Raw genomic sequence first — 13,451 nt, forward strand, 5'->3', positions numbered from 1 at the left:
CTTTGCCACTATATAAACTATAACCCACAGCAAAAATATCAATACAAAATTACATTAATTACACAATTTACATGAATATTAATCAGTTGAATAATTAATATTGTAAAATAAATGATTAGTTAATTATAATTAAATTATTTCCACCCTTTAACTCTACAAACGAAAACAACAAACCCGAAAAACGTAACATAATAAAAAAATGAATTACACAATTAACACAATTAATTATCCACTAAATAATAACTAAAAAAAATGTATTAATAAATATTAATTAATTTACTTCCCACCCTGTACCCTGTGAACCCCACAACCCACTATGGTTTAAAAAATAACAATAAACTATTACATTAAATTTAAATTTAAAAACAACATAAAAACATTACCACTAATTATAGAAACAAAGTATAACATATACAATTCTGAAATAAATATAAATAATAAAACAATTATATAATAAACAACGGTATTTTTGTAAACTATATTAACAACATAGATATTTATACCATAAATATTGAGAAAAAAGATATTTTTAACATCAATATTACTTACCTTAAAATTGGTATTCTTGTTGAGATTTTTGCACACAACATTTGTGCATCACGATATTTGCAACTCTAAACTGGGATAAATCTACAGACTGCTAAAGTATGATTGTGATTGGATACCAATTCAGTATTTTGAGGGGCATTTTGAGGGTGTCCCTTCCAAATACCGAATTGGTTTTCATGTATCAATGGTTTGCAACTGGAACTCAAGATGCAACTCATTGAAAAGTTACCGACCCCCACCTGAAGTGGTAGCCCATTGACAAAAGAGAAGAGGTACTCTTTGGACCCTTTCCCCTTTGAAAATATTGGGAAAGGTTTCAGGGAGAAAAAGAAGTGGTTCAAGGGGCTTTAGGCATCTCAGAGAAACTTTGGAATTATTTTTTTTAAGCTGCCTTGTTTCTTTTAGAGGAAATAAGCTGTTTTAACAAAAAAACTTAATGAAAGGTGATTACAGAAATGGTGGTCTACTGCCCTTTCAGAGATTTTCAAACAGATTGTGTGCACATGTTTGCATGTTAAAAAATTATGTATTGCAAAAATAAATTTAAAAAAACAATGAAATCAAAGCAGAAATAACGTTAGATATGGGACAAATAGCCCTGACATGGAAGTGTGTTACTTGTTATGCAGAAGCGCGCATGTCCCAAAGCAAAATGCCATCACTCAGACAGTGAACGGAGCCAAGGGAGTGGTGGACAAGAAACCATATTGATTTTTAAAGAAATGATGAATGTAAGATTGCAAAAATATGAGGACGATATAAACTAAGAAAATAGTGCAACTTTACGACAAAGAAAGGATTATGAAACTGGCAGCATTCTTACATTTGCTAACCATTTTGACACAAAACTAAATGCCTTATTACGGTTTTGCGGTTCGTGGACCACTGTACCGAAGGTGGTGGTCTGACCGCGGTGAGCTCTGCAGTTTGACAGCCGTATTTCCCATACTACTGCTGATCTTCACCAGTGATGCAGCTTGCCATTTCTCATGTGCTGGGAAAGTGAGATTGAAGTGACTACAGCTACCATGAGGACTTGTCACTTGAACTCTAACCAAGCTGCCAGACTCCTTTTGCCCCTTCGCCACTTGTCTGCCATGTAACTAGTGATGTTCCCTTATCATGCAGGTTACCCTTTGTCAAGTGTTCCTAAAGTGAGACTGAAGTGAGTACAGCTTCCACAAGGTCTTGTCACTCCAACTCTAATCAATATGCTTTAATGAATGTGACTCACTCATATTGCACACATCCCAGGTCCTGATTTTATGTCAAAAAACATCTGTATGATGTGCCAGTAAAGTCAAACACACATTCTCTACTACAACTCTGTAATGGACTCTCACACATCACCCGCATGAAAAGGCAATGTCAGTCAATGGGATACCTAAAATCAGTGTGAAAACCATTCTAAGGGCACAATGGAAACACTATTTGCAGTATAGCTATGCCTCTATCAAGAAGAACCTTGAAATACTAGGGTACTGGAGTACATTACATTTTGCACATGTCTGACAAACTCCATGTGCACTGGACCTGGAGACTGAAGCATATCAGGGACAGCAAATAGCAGAACAAAGTGACATGCATGTGAAAGCAATGGGTAAGTGCAACTTATGAAAGCAAACACTGCACTACCAGCATGTGGCACAAATCTAGATGAAATAGCTGTAAGGTACACAAAGCAAAATAGACACGTCCATGCAGAACTCCTCAAAGGTATGACACGTTAATACCCTCCATGTGTGGATACACAAATATCAACACATCAAACTCATACCCAGCCTACATCATAGGGAGAAGTGCAACCTAATGATGTTGACAGTGGCCAAGCCAAGCCAAAATACACACCCATCTAACATTTCCCCTTATCCTGTGTATAACTCCAGCACTGGCTTCAAGGGCACATCACACTAACCACTTCGACCGGATCAGCAATCAGGGATAAAACAAACACAACTGTACTCACACATCACTAACTATACAATAACATCAAATAGTTAGAAATTTATTGGTAGGTCTAATTTCCTCGAAACTAAGAAAATGGATGAAAAACAAAGGCAAATGTCCGTTTCCTTTTGTTCTTTACGCCACAGCCATCACAAGGCTGTGACACAAAACTTGCCCTTACTGACAGTACCAGGGAACCTCCTCACAAAGGGGCATATATTGGGCTTAGCAGGTACCTCGAAGATGGTACTGGGGAAGGAGGGGCAGAGGTTTAGGGATGGGTTTAGCTCTTGGAGTTATTTTTTTATTTTTTGGGCTGAGTTCGGGTAGGTGGGGAGGCTGTTTTTCCGAGGTGGAGTGGGAAGTGGAAGATATGAGTATGGATGTGGGAGGGATTTTTGGGTCAGGTTTCAGAGGGGTAAGGGCAAAGGCAAACAAGGAAGATTAACAGCAAAAAAGGGTAGAATGTTTGGGATGCAGTTCAGATTGGGAGGAGAATAGAGTGGAAGTGGAAGCTAGGTCTGCTGTCTGCACTGTGTATTGTGTTGGTGTCTGTTATTTGGGTGACTTTGAGAGTTTGCGTTTTTTGGTGGGAGTGATGTGCTGGGTGGTGTGAAGGGGTCTGCGCCTGTTGCTGTGATGTTTGTGGTCATAGTTGTGTCTTTGGAGGGAGCAAATTATGTTGCTGTGATGTCTGCGGGTATGGATGTGTCTGTGGAGGGGTCAGTGTGCGTTGCTGTGATGTCTGTGCGTATGGTTGTGTCTGGGGAGGGGTCAGTCTGTGTTGCTGTGCTGTCTGTGAGTATGTGTGTGTCCATGGAGGGGTCAGTGTGTGTTGCTGTGATGTATGTGGGTATGATTGTATCTGCGTAGGAGTCAGTGTGTGTTGGAGTGGTGTCTGCGGGTATGGTTGAGTCTGTTGAAGGGTCAGTGTGTGTTGGGTAGGTGTCTGCAGATAAGGTTGTGTCTGTGGAGTGGTCATTGTGTGTTGTTGGTGTGGTGTCTGCGGGTATGGGTGTGTCTGTGGAAGGCATAGTATGTGTTGCTGTGGTACCTGGGGGTATGCTGGGGGGGGTGAGGGAGGTGAGTGTCTGCTGTTTGCATGTATGTTTGAGTTTTTTTTAGTCTTGCATTTGTGTGGGATACCTTTGTCTGATGTAGTGTGTGCATGCTTAGGTGTGCATGTGCTTGGGACATGAGTAGGAAGAGGGAATGTGGATGAGGAAGGGGCAGGAGAGGGGATGGAAGGTTGGGATGGGTAGAAGGCTGTCGTGAGGGAGAAGACCAAAGCCTGAAAAGATCTCTGTAGGGCAGACATGGCAGTGTGAATGCCTTCCAGTTAGGCAACCATCTGGGTCAACTGGGTGCTTGCCCCCAGATGGCATTCAGCACTGCAGTCTGACACACAGAGATGCTCCTCAGGAGGCCAGTAGCCTCCTCACTCAGGGCAGCAGGCCTATCAGGGGCAGGGGCTAAGGTGCCTGGAGTGAAGGAGACTTCTCCCTTCTTAGGTGAGCAGGTACAGCCAACTTGTGGGGAGATAACAGACAAGGATGAATGTGGAACTCTTCCTGTTATGTCTGTCACCACTCGGGAGTGTCCAACGGATAATGACTCAGATGATAATGAGCTTTGGCTGATGTCCTCCGGGGCACTCGCCACACTCTCCTGATCACTGGGACCCTCTATGTTTGATGTCTCACATCCAGACCCACTGTGACCAGCTGCGTTACCACCAAAATTGGCTCCTTCTCCTCCACTTTCTCTGGATGGATCTGAAATGACATGGAATGTGGGTTTATTGCAACTAAGTTTCCACACCTGACCATCACAAATCCACAGAAAACATTGAAGATGTCCACATATCACACCACCTTCATAGTTCACTCAATAGACTTCAAATTTAGCATGAGCACATGCGTGCATGCTACATAAACTACAAACGGTTGGGTCCCCTCATTTCATACCACCAGACAGGCTCAAATGCCTTGATGGAAATCTCTAGGATCCATCTTTATGTCCATACTAGGATATGATTTGCTGATTTGATTTGATTTTAGATTCTATATAGCGCACAAATGCCCTAGGGCGTCTAGGCGCTTATGTCAGTTAGTTCAGTAAGGTGCCACAGGAGCTGTAATGAGCTAGTTAATTGGCAAAGAGCCAGGTTTTTAATGATTTTCTAAACACTGACACTGTAGGCTATTCTTTATGCTGGCTGGAAGTGAGTTCCATGTTTTAACCATCCCCAACAGAAAGCTTCTTCCGCCCCATCTTGCTTTCTTGATCCATGGAGTTTGTAAGAGTTTATTGTGAGCTAATCTTAGATTTCTGGAAGGCATGTACCAGATCAGATGCTTTTTCAGAAATTGAGGACCAACGCCATGCAGGGTCTTAAAAGCTAGGCATTGGGATTTAAACTTGATCCTTTTTTCTACTGGGAGCCAGTGCAGAGTTCTAAGACAGTGGGAGACTGTCTGGGACCTGCGGATCTCCAGCAGTAGTCTTGCTGCCGCATTTTGGAGGCGCTGTAGCTTCTGTATCAACCTTGTTTGAGTACTTGTTACTCTCCCCTGAGGCGGAAAGCCGGGGGTTCTACTCTCTTTTCTTGAAGGTGACAGAAGCGATCATTTTAAAATTTGTTATATATTTTAATAGGTGGCGCTTTTAAATCGCACTGCGTGTAGTAGCGATATATTTTAACAACTTGTGTATATTTTAGCGGAAGCGTTTTTATTTCGCACAGCATTAATGTGCTCTCGTGTGCAAGATTTTCGTTGCACCGAGACCCATTTCCTCACCTTTCTCCTCCCAGCGTGGCCGATCAAGGGCTCACAACGTGGGGAAAGGCGCCATCTTGGAGGCAGGAAGGGTTGGCGGTCTAGTGGCAGGACGCCTCCCGCCCTCCAGGCTATTTAAATTAGGCTAACTCAACCCCCCTGTGTACTTGTTACTCTCCCCTGAGGCGGAAAGCTGGGGGTTCTACTCTCTTTTCTTGAAGGTGACAGAAGCGATCATTTTAAAATTTGTTATATATTTTAATAGGTGGCGCTTTTAAATCGCACTGCGTGTAGTAGCGATATATTTTAACAACTTGTGTATATTTTAGAGGAAGCGTTTTTATTTCGCACAGCATTAATGTGCTCTCGTGTGCAAGATTTTCGTTGCACCGAGACCCATTTCCTCACCTTTCTCCTCCCAGCGTGGCCGATCAAGGGCTCACAACGCGGGGAAAGGCGCCATCTTGGAGGCAGGAAGGGTTGGCGGTCTAGTGGCAGGACGCCTCCCGCCCTCCAGGCTATTTAAATTAGGCTAACTCAACCCCCCTGTGTACTTGTTACTCTCCCCTGAGGCGGAAAGCCGGGGGTTCTACTCTCTTTTCTTGAAGGTGACAGAAGCGATCATTTTAAAATTTGTTATATATTTTAATAGGTGGCGCTTTTAAATCGCACTGCGTGTAGTAGCGATATATTTTAACAACTTGTGTATATTTTAGCGGAAGCGTTTTTATTTCGCACAGCATTAATGTGCTCTCGTGTGCAAGATTTTCGTTGCACCGAGACCCATTTCCTCACCTTTCTCCTCCCAGCGTGGCCGATCAAGGGCTCACAACGCGGGGAAAGGCGCCATCTTGGAGGCAGGAAGGGTTGGCGGTCTAGTGGCAGGACGCCTCCCACCCTCCTCTGTACAGTATAAAATGATGAGGCCATTTCGCCCGCGCAGCGGGCGGGCGCAGCGGGCGCGCCGGCGGCGCGCCGAAGGCGCGCCAAAGGCGCGCCAAAGGCGAGCCCGTCTGCGCCCGTCCGCGCCAGACACGGGCCTAGGGCCACCCCTCCTGGCCAGATTCGCCGCGCAAGCCTAACATCTTATCTACGCTCTGCGCTGACAGATCTCCGCCCACAAGTTATGGAAAAATGCATAAGGTATAGTCCTGACTCCATATCATCAAAAACTGCTCTGGACTGTAAACACTGTCAAATTTCTATTCCCCTATTAAATAAAAGAATAGGTAGTGAAAATCTAAACCAAATAAACCAAGTGTTTATGATCGCCCTTATCAATGTGCGGTCACTAGCCAAACATAGGCAAGAGGTAGCCGATGTTCTCATCGACAGGAACATAGATATAATGTTCCTGACGGAGACTTGGCTGGATAAAGCCTCCGACCCTGACCTAGTAATAGCCGTTCCACAAGGTTTCAAGTCCTAAAGACTAGATAGAATTGGTAAAAGAGGCGGTGGGGTTGCTATAATCGCCCGTGACTCTTTCAAAATTCGTACCACTGCCATTCCCTCAACGGCATGTGAGGCGCTCCAATTTGACATCCATCTCTCCCCCTCACACAATTTTAAAGGTGTATTACTATATAGAAGACCAGAGTCGCGGTCGGAATTCCTTACAGAAATGCTCACTATCCTAGAAACTACAGCTATTGATAAATCCGTGACTTTGTTAGGTGATTTCAACTTCCATCTGGAATGTAGCGAAGACAAGGATACTACTTCTCTGCTATCCGAAATGGAGGTTTTTGGTTTATCTCAGTTGGTGAAAGAACCTACCCATAATGCAGGCCATACCTTAGATGGTATTTTCACCAACCTTGAAAATATTTTAGTGACTGAAGTCTTGCCAATGACTTGGTCCGACCATCACATGGTACTGGCCACAATACAAATTAATAAAACATCTACCGCCACCTCACTCCCCCCCAAACGAGAAGTGTTCAAGTTCTGGAAAGACATTGATATCCCCAGTTTTAGGGAGGCGTTACAGAACTCTATACCTAAATGGGCTACTGATCCAGAAACCGCTACTGAACAATATCACATATGGATAGGCCAGGCGGCTAATAAACTGGTACCTGAAAAAAGAATGTCCAGGAATAGAAGCTCCCCCTCAGCACCCTGGTATACCAAGGAGCTTAAAAAACTAAAACAGCAATGCAGAAACAAAGAGAGAATCTGGAGAAAAAAGTATGATAGTGAAGACAGGAGAGTGTACAAGGAATTGTTAACCCAATACAAACATCAGATCACAGAGACAAAAAAGAAGTTTTACACTGAGCAAATTGAAACCGCCAAAAACTCGACTAAAACGCTTTTCGAAATAACTAAACATCTTGCGGGATGTGCCCCAGACCTTAACCCTCCCTGCTCACAAGATGTCTGTGATTCATTGGCATCCTTCTTTTTTACCAAAGTGAACGACATATTTTCAGCTTTTAACTTAGGTGATACCGAATACCATGAAAAGATAAACACCCCATCTCCAAATAATAATTTTTCCTGTTTTGCAGAGGTCTCAGAAGTTCACATTCAGGACATTATTAAAACAATTAAATCTGGATCAGCCCTGGATCCCTGTCCTTTGAATGCCCTTCGTTCAATAATGGATACTGTTATTCCAGTTGTTACCCAAATAATCAATCTAATGTTCCGTACAGGCATCTTCCCAAACCAATTAAAAAAAACCTTACTTAAACCCCTCCTGAAAAAACCCGTCTTGGACAAAGCAGAACTTAAAAACTATAGGCCTATAGCGAACTTACCCTTCCTGGCTAAGATAGTTGAAAAAGCCATGAATATTCAACTTGCGGAATTCATCGAGCAACACCATCTGCTCGACGAAACACAATTTGGATTCCGCAAATTTCATGGAACGGAAACAGCGCTCATTAAAGCAGCGGATGACTTCCGATTATTCAGAGACCAAGGTGGCACAGCACTATTGGTGCTCTTAGATTTATCGGCTGCTTTCGACACGGTTGACCATAAGATCCTAGTCAACCGTGTCGAAAAGATGGGCGTGCAAGGCCTGGCAAAAGATCTGCTAGCGTCCTTTCTAGCAGAGAGAACCTAGGCAGTTATACTGGGCCAGTTTGAATCCGCTGAGTTATCACTGCCATGTGGGGTACCTCAAGGTTCATCCCTGAGTCCGACACTATTTAATATATATGTGTCGGACCTTGCCAACACCATCAAAGTGCACAGGATGAACCTTACCTCATATGCGGATGATACACAGCTGATACTGGCTGTCAGAAATGATGGGGAAGCAGTGGCGGAAAATTTCAAGACAGGTATGCTGGCCATTGGAAAATGGATGTCAGCAAACTGTCTGAAATTAAATTCCGACAAAACCGAGGTGGTCACTTTTGGCCACCTCAGCCCTAGTTGGTCCCCAACCTGGTGGCCATCATCTTTTGGCGCCGCACCCAAACCAGTCACGAAAGTGAGAAATTTGGGTGTCGTCTTTGATGACAATCTAAATTTCATGGCTCACGCCAATCAGACGGCCTCCACGGCTTTTTACAAGTTACGTCTGGTGAGGAAGATCCTTCCTTTTCTCCCTACAAATGTGGGAAAGACACTGATTAGCGCCTTGGTCCTATCAGCACTGGACTACTGCAATGGATTGTTTGCAAACGCCCAAGCTAGGATAATTAAGAAAATGCAAACAATCCAAAATGCAGCAGCCAGAACTCTCCTTAACATTCCTAAATACAAGCCTATAGCAGAATCATTGAGGAGTCTTCACTGGCTTCCTGTCAGGAATCGAATAAAATTTAAGACGTTATGTATCGTCTACAAGGCACTACACCATCAAGCGCCTCAATTCCTGTGCGACCATCTTGTCCCATACACTCCCACTCGAATGCTACGATCAGCAGGACAGAATGACTTGGTAGTACCACGGACTAGGCTGGTCAACTGGGGAGACAGACGTTTCCTAGTTGCCGCCCCTAGATTGTGGAATACTCTTCCACAAACAATAAGATCAAGTCCAAACCTAATGTCCTTTAGGAAGAAATTGAAAACTTGGTTATTTAACCTCTGAAAACATTTCCAAGCTCATATAGGAGGGTAATACAGTACAGCGCCGAGACGCCTGCGGGCAATTGTTCGCGCTCAATAAATGCTAAAAAATAAATAAATAAATAAATAAAATACCCATGTGCAAGGCATTAGCATAATCCCAGTCTGGACAGTGCTAGAGCTGTTACCAGTGTTTTCAAAGAATTGTGCGGGATAAAAGTACCGACCTTTCAGATCATATTTAAAGTGAAAAAGATAGAGGAGGTGAGTGCGTTTATCTGGGTCTTAACAGTTAGTTTGTCATCTAAGATAAAACCCAAATTCTTCACCTTCTGCACTGGAATGGGAAAATCTCCTAGATAGGACGGCCACCATCTGGGTGACCAGAGGGAGGTATCTGTACCCAATAGTAAGACGTCCGTTTTTCCGCCTTTAAGTTTAGGCAGTTCGACCCTATCCACTGGTTTAACTGTGTCATGCAGTTGTTGAAGCAGTACGCAGTTTCTTCGACATTGCTTGACACCAAGACCACAAGCTGGGTGTCATTCATGTTTGTACCACTGAGAAGCCATGGCATCTGATGATTGTAGCTATCGGAGACAGGTAAAGATTAAAGAGCATAGGGTTTAGGGACGAACCCTGTGGCACCCCACAAGGGAGTTTAAATTGTTTGGATGCAAATACTCCCAACTCTACTGACTGAATTCTGTCTGAGAGAAATAATGGGCCCGATTCACAGAATGAACTTACTACTTTTGGCATTCACAGAATGCACTTACTACTTTTGGTATTCACAGAATGAACTTACTCATTTCGGTATTCACAGAAGTTAGGACTACTAACTTTAGGACTCCTAAATGCCTTCTGTGAATACCGAAAGTCTTAAAATTAGGATATTTCTCAATTTAGTAGTAGTAAAGTTAGGACTCCTAACTTTAGGATGCCTAAATGCCTTCTGTGAATACCGAAAGTCTTAAAATTAGGATTTTCCTCTATTTAGTAGTAGTAAAGTTAGGACTCCTAACTTTACTACTACTAAATTGAGAAAAATCGTAATTTTAAGACTTTCGGTATTCACAGAAGGCCTTTAGACATCCTAAAGTTAGTAGTCCTAACTTTACTACTACTAAATTGAGAAAAATCATAATTTTAAGACTTTCGGTATTCACAGAAGGCATTTAGGCGTCCTAAAGTTAGTAGTCCTAACTTTACTACTACTAAATAGAGAAAAATCCTAATTTTAAGACTTTCGGTATTCACAGAAGGCATTTAGGCATCCTAAAGTTAGGAGTCCTAACTTTACTACTACTAAATAGAGAAAAATCCTAATTTTAAGACTTTAGGTATTCACAGAAGGCATTTAGGAGTTCTAAAGTTAGTAGTCCTAACTTCTGTGAATACCGAAATGAGTAAGTTCATTCTGTGAATTCCAAAAGTAGTAAGTGCATTCTGTGAATGCCAAAAGTAGTAAGTTCATTCTGTGAATCGGGCCCAAGGTTAGTAAATTGAGGGCTGAGTCTCTGATTCCCATGCCAGAGAGCCTGTTGGCTAATATTGTTTGATTCACTTTGTCAAAGGCCGCCGAAAGATCTAACAGGATCAAGGCGGCCTTGCTCCCAGCATCTAGTATAGCTCTCAGTTCTTCCGCTGCCATAACCAGAGCTGATATTTGATCACCTTGCATACTTTGGCACTTGTTGTATACCATTGTAAAATAATTTAACCAAATAGGATGGACCCAAGTGTGAGATTTACACAATGCTCACACAAGGTCCAAAATCAAACACATCAAACTATTACTCAAAACAAATCATGATGTCAGCAATGTAGCATCAAATACTGTTATGGCAGACATCCTGTCACATGAAAATGCTCATTGTACCGTGATGACACTTTGCATTCCAAATTGCATCATATGTGCAGTACCTGAAAAGTCAAAAGAAAGTTGGGGACATGTAGTTTAGCTATGTATCAAATTTAACAGCTAAAGTTCCCTACAAACATTGAGGTCAAACATTTGGGAGATAGATTCTCTGAAGTCACACAGCACACTCCATATAGCCATATGAACACCCCCAATCCAGCTTGGTACAGGTGAAAATGACAATCCTAGATTGTATGTCCACAGGAAAATACACTTTTGAAACTTTTGAGGGGGTTCCCCCTGAACATTTATGACATAAAAATGTGGGATCACTAGAGTCACAATGGGCAGGCACATCACACCACTTTTTGGTATTGCATTTTCACATTGCCCTGCAAGAACCAGTGTAGACACTCAAATTGGATACCCACAGTTCTACATCGCACTCCCTCATGCATGCCACCAATCAGTGCATGTGTGTATTGAAACACTGTTGCAGATGAACCATCAACTGGCAAATACACTGGCCAACATGTAGGCACTAATACTGATGACAGCAGTGATGCTTGTATTTTCATTTCATTTTATGACCAGTACTTACCAATCGGAACTGTTGGATAGTCAGTGCATGTACTGTGAACTCTGTCATGCCACATGCAATACATCCAATAGGGCCACCATCACATAAGGGACAGTAATGAGGGCACTACATTCTGGGACTGTAATTCGAGGGGCAGACTATGAAGAACCGATGATAGAGTCTAAGATAGCGTCTAGACTAAACAACTTCATCATTCCCACTCCGGAGACCCTTAAGAGTATCTGCCTCAGTGTCAAATCTGGCTCGCCAAGAGATCCAGCCCCTGCTAAGATGATGTTGGACAGCCTGGCTATTCTCGAACCATTTATTAGACATGTGCTGGATGTCTCATTTAGCTTGCATACGCTGCCTGAAAACTGGAAGCGTGCCATTGTTCTTCCAGTCAGGAAGAAGCCTAACATAAATCTGGACAAACTAGACAACCTTAGACCGATCTCGCTTCTGCCTTTCCTGGCAAAGGTAGCGGAGAAGGTGGCCAACCGTCAACTCATGTTACATCTGGAAGACTCTGGCCTTCTCCACCCGACGCAATCTGGTTTTCGGGCAGGGTATTCAACAGAAACTGCCCTGCTAAGAGCTACAGAAACCATAAGGAAGGGGGCAGATGCGGGACACACTATGGCTCTAATAATGTTGGATCTGAGTGCAGCCTTCGACACTGTAGCGCATTACACCTTGCTGCATTGTCTGAATAAAGGCGGTGTCTCGGGATCCGCCCTAAAATGGCTAAAGTCCTTCCTGACTGGACGTAGCTTTCAGGTAAGGCTGGCTGCGTTCCACTCCAGAGATATTGAATTGCAGCAGGGGGTGCCTCAGGGCTCCGCCCTGAGTCCCACACTGTTTAATTTATATATGGCGCCGTTGGCAGAGATAGTGCAGAGCTTTGGAGTGGGGGTGGTCTCTTATGCGGATGACACCCAGCTGCTGATCTCCCTATCACAGGCTCCTGGGATTGCTGCATCCAACTTTAGGGCTTGCATGCAGGAGCTTGCCTCCTGGATGGATAAGAACTGTCTTAAACTGAATGGCAGCAAAAACGAGGTGCTGGTGGTGGGGGGCAGTACTGCGAGCTGGTCAACGGAGTGGTGGCCCTCGAGCTTGAGTCCAACCCCTGTACTGTGTACCGAGGCAAAAAACCTGGGGGTTTGGGTTGACCTGGCTCTCTCCTATGAAGGGCACATAAGAAGGGTAGTTGGCAAGTGTTTTGGCGTGTTGAAAACTCTGCGTAAAACACTAGATCTTCTCCCGATAGGGGCAAGAAAGACAATGGTACATGCGCTCATAACATTGCGTCTCGATTATGCCAACATACTGTATCTTGGGGCCACGGATAGGAGTCTTGGTCGACTGCAGGTTCTGCAAAATGCCGCTGCGCGGCTGGTTCTTAATCAGCCTAGGAAGGCGGCTTCTAAAAAAGCCCTCAATGCATTGCACTGGTTGCCAGTGAAGGAACGAGCTATGTTCAAGACACTATGTACTTGTCATCGAATTCTTAACAATGCTTGCCCATCTTATCTAAGCGACTTGATCACCGGATATGAGCCTAGGAGGTCCCTGAGATCCGCTGGTTCCAGGCTATTGGTGATCCCTAAGGTAATGAAGGCCAGGATGGGAGGTCGCTCTTTCCGGGTCCGGGGCGCTCAGAATTGGAATAAGCTCCCACAAAAACTCAGGC

Source organism: Lissotriton vulgaris, chromosome 8 (genome assembly GCF_964263255.1).
Source record: "Lissotriton vulgaris chromosome 8, aLisVul1.2, whole genome shotgun sequence".
Taxonomy (NCBI): Eukaryota; Metazoa; Chordata; class Amphibia; order Caudata; family Salamandridae; genus Lissotriton; species Lissotriton vulgaris.